Below are 4,485 nucleotides of genomic sequence, written 5' to 3' on the forward strand. Positions count from 1 at the left end.
CCAAAACAAGACGTAGAACATTTCAGTGACCAAAATCTTCCCCCTGGCCCATTTCCAGATCAAATCCTCCTATCCTGGGCAACCTCATTCTGCCTTTTTCACTGGAGACTAGTCTTTCCTGTTCCTGGATTTCCTATGAAGGGAATAGGCTGTCATGTCCTTTCAGTGGCCACCTTCTTTGTTGAGCATGTTTTTGACAATCATCCATGTTGCTGCATGTATCTGTGGTTCATTCTTTTCGATTCTGATCTGTCTACTGGATGAATGGCCCATAAGTTGTTTATCTGGTCTCCAACTGGTGAACTTTTTAGGTGTTTCCCATCTGAGGCAACAATGAATGAGGCCGCAGTGGATTTTCTTGTGGACACGGGTTTTTGTTTCACTTGAGGACATTCCTAGGAGTGGAATTACTGGATCTTAGGATGGATGGACGTTCACCTTTATCAAAAACTGCCCAACCATTTTCTGAGGTAGTTGTACCATTTCATGTTTCCCCCAGCAATGCACGAGAGTTCTGGCTTCCTACATGCTCGCCAAGACCTACTGTTCTCAGTCTTTTTAAACGTAGTCACTCTAGTAAGGATGTAGTGTTATCTCACTGTAGCTTTTTGAAAAATCATTTTATTGAGATCTGATTTACAGCCCACACCATTTATCCCTGTAAGTTGTACATCTGGCGCCTTTTACTATATTCACGATGTTGTACATCCATCAGCAAAATCAATTTTAGAACATTTTCATTACCCCATAAAGGGGGGGAGGTGCACTCCTTAGCCATCACCCCTTCTTCAATCTCCCTCATACCCTCTCCAAGCCTTAGGCAACCATCAATCTACTCCATTTTTATAGATTTCCCCATTCTGGACATTTCATGTATTTTGGATAATAGGATGTGGTCTTTTGTGACTGGTTCCTCTTAGTTAACATTATGTATCTGATACTCATTTAGGTCGGCATGTACCAGGACCTCATTATTATTGTTGCTAAATAATACGAGCGTACTTCATTTTATTATGCTTCACTTTTTAAACGTTTATTTATTTGGGGTGGGGTGCGGCGCAGAGAGAGATGGTGATGGAGAATCCTAAGCAGGCTCTACACTGCCAGAGCAAAGTCCGATGTGGGGCTTGAACTCACAAACTGCGAGATTGTGACCTGAGCTGAAATCAAGAGTCAGATGCTTAACTGGGTCGCCACCCAGGTGCTCCATGCTTCACTTTTTTACAAATTGTTGTTTACAAATTGAAGGTTTGTGGCAATTTTGTGGAACAAGTCTATCGGTGTCATTTTTTTTTTCCAACAGCATCTGTTCACTTCTTTTGTCTATGTCACATTTTGTTTATTCTCATAAGATTTCAAAGTTTTTCATTATTATTATATTGGTTACAGTGATCTGTGATCAGTGATCTTTGATGTTACTATTGTGATTATTTTGGGGTGCCAAACTACATGGTTTTAATTGATAAATAACATACATTCTGCCTGTTCCACTGGCCATTCCCTCCTTTCTCTCCCTCTTCTCAGGCTTCCCTGTTCCCTGACACACAACAATTTTGAAATTAGGTCAGTTAATACCTAAACAATGGCCCCTACATGTTCAAGTGCAAGGAAATGTCACATGTCTTTCACCTGAAATCGAAAGGCAGAAATGATAAAGCATAGTGTGGAAGGCATGTTGAAAGCCACAGATAGGCTGAAATCGAGGCCTCTTCTATGAAATAGCCAAGTTATGAGTGCAAAGGAAAAGGTCTTGAAGGAAAACCTAAATGCTGTCCAGTGAACACACAAATGACAAAAAGTGAAACAGACATTATTATTGATAGGGAGAAAGTTTTACTCATCTGCACAGAAGATCAAACCAGCCACACATTCTTTTAAACTCAAGCCTAATCTGGAGCAAGACTCTGACTTTTTTCAGGGCACCTGGGTGGCTCAGTTGGTTTCGTGTCCAACTTCAGCTCAGGTCATGATCTCACGATTTGTGGGTTCAGGCCCCACATTGGGCTCTGTGCTGACAGCTCAGAGCCTGCAGCCTGCTTCAGACTCTGTGTCTCCCTCTCTCTGCCCCTTCCCCCTCATGCTCTGTGTGTGTGTGTGTGTGTGTGTGTGTGTGTGTGTGTCTCTGAAATAAGTAAACATTAAAAAATTAAAAAAAAAAAGACTCGGACTCTTTTCAATCTATGAAGGCTATGAAATGGTGATGAAGCTACAAAAGAAACGTTTAGAGCTAGCAGAGGCTGGTTCATGAGGTTTGATGAAAGAAGTCATCTCGACAACGTCAAAGTGCAAGGTGAAGCAGCAAGTGCTGATGTAGAACCTGCAGCAAGTTCTCCAGAAGATCCAGCTCAGCTCATTCATGAAGGTGAATTATCACTAAACAACAGACTTTCTGTGTAGGCAAACAGCCTTATATTGCAAGAAGATGCCATTTAGGATTTCATAACTAGAGAGAAGTCAATGCCTGGCTTCAAAGCTCCAAAGGACAAGCTGACTCTCTTGTCAGGTGCTAATGCAGCTGGTGACTTTAAGTGGAAGCCAATGCTCATTGACCATTCTGAAAATCCTAGGGCCCTTGAAAATTATGCTAAATCTATTCTGCCTTGCTCTAGAGTGGAACAACAAAGCCTGGATAAAAGCACATCTATTTAAAACATGGTTTACTGAATACTTTATGCCCACTGTTGAGACTTACTGTTCAGAAAAAAAAAAGATTCCTTTCAAAAAATTACTGCTCATTGATAAGGCACCTGGTCACCCAAGGGTTCTGATGGAGATGTTTTCAGGCCTGCTAACACAGCATCCCTCCTGTGGCCCATGAATCAAGGAATTATTTTGACTTCTGAGTCTTATTATTTAAGAAATACATTTCATAAGGTTATGGCCACCAGAGGTAGTGATTCTTCTAATGGATCTGGGCAAAGTCGGATGAAAATCCTCTGGAAAAGATTCACCATTCTAGGTGCCATTAAGAACACTCACGATTCATGGGAAGAGGTCAAAATTTCAACATTAACAGAAAGTTGTTAGAAGTTGATGCCAGTCCTCCTGGATGCCTTTGAAGGGCTCAAGACTTCAGTAGGGAAGTAACTGCAGATATGGTGGGAATAGCAAGGGCGGTAGAATTAGAAGTAGAGCCTGAAGATGGGACTGAGTTGCCCCAGTCTCATGATAAAAATTTAACCCGTGAGAAATTGTTTCTTACTGGTGAGTAAAGAAAGTGGTTCCTTGAAGGGGAAACAACTCGTGGGGAAAATGCTATAAAGACTGTTGAAATGACAACAGAGTGGGGGCGCCTGAGTGGCTCAGTCAGTTAAGTGTCCAACTTCAACTCAAGTCATGATCTCAAGGCTCATGAATTAGAACCCCACGTCAGGCTCTCTGCTCCCTGCCCCACATCAGGATCCCGCTACAGATCCTCTGTCTCCCTCTCTCTCTCTGCCCCTCCCCTGCTTGCCCTCTCTCTCTCTCTCTCTCTCTCTCTCTCAAAAGTAAATAAACTTTAAAAAAAAGAGAGAAATGACAACAAAGGATTTAGAATATTACCCAAACTCAGTTGATGAAGCAGTGGCAGGGTTTGAGAGGACTGACTCCAATTTTGAAAGAAGCTCTCCTGTGGGTAAAATGCTATCAAACGGCATCATTTGCTACAGAGAAATCATTCATAAAGGGAAGAGTCAGTTGATGCAGCAAACTTCATTGTTGTCTTATTTTAAGAAATTGTCACAGCCACTCCAGCCTTCAGCACCCACCTGATCAGTCAGCAGCCATCAACGTGGAGGCAAAACCTTCCACCAGCAAAAAGATTATGAGGTGCTGAAAGCTCAGGTGACAGTTAGCACTTTTTAGCCATAAAGAATTCTTTTTTTTTTTTTTAATTTTTTAATGTTTATTTATTCTTAAGACGGAGACAGAGGGTGAACAGGGGAGGGACAGAGAGAGAGGGAGACACCGAATCTGAAACAGGCTCCAGGCTCTGAGCTGTCAGCACAGAGCCCGACGCAGGGCCTAAACCCACGAACTGTGAGATCATGACCTGAGCCGAAGTCGGACGCTCAACCAACTGAGCCACCCAGGTGCCCCAGCCATAAAGTTTTCTTTAATGAAGATATGTACATTTTTAGACATAATGCTATCACATACTTAATAGACTACAATGTTGTGTAAACATAACTTTTATAGGCACTGGGAAACCACAAAGTTTTCTGACTTGCTTTATTGCAATATCTGCTTTATTGGAGAGGTCTGGAATTGAACCTACAACATCTATGAGGTATGCCTGTACTCCTTTGTAAAAATACACCACATCTTATTTATCTATTAGTCATTTGATGGACATTTGGGTTGTTTCCACCTTTTCTACAATGAATAATGCTGCTATGAATATTTGGGTACAAGTTTTTACGGGGACATGTTTTCATTTCTCTTGAGTGCATACCTGAGGGGAATTGCTAAATCAGTTGGTAACTCCAGGTTTGACATTGAGGA

Source organism: Panthera leo, chromosome D2, assembly GCF_018350215.1.
Source record: "Panthera leo isolate Ple1 chromosome D2, P.leo_Ple1_pat1.1, whole genome shotgun sequence".
Taxonomy (NCBI): Eukaryota; Metazoa; Chordata; class Mammalia; order Carnivora; family Felidae; genus Panthera; species Panthera leo.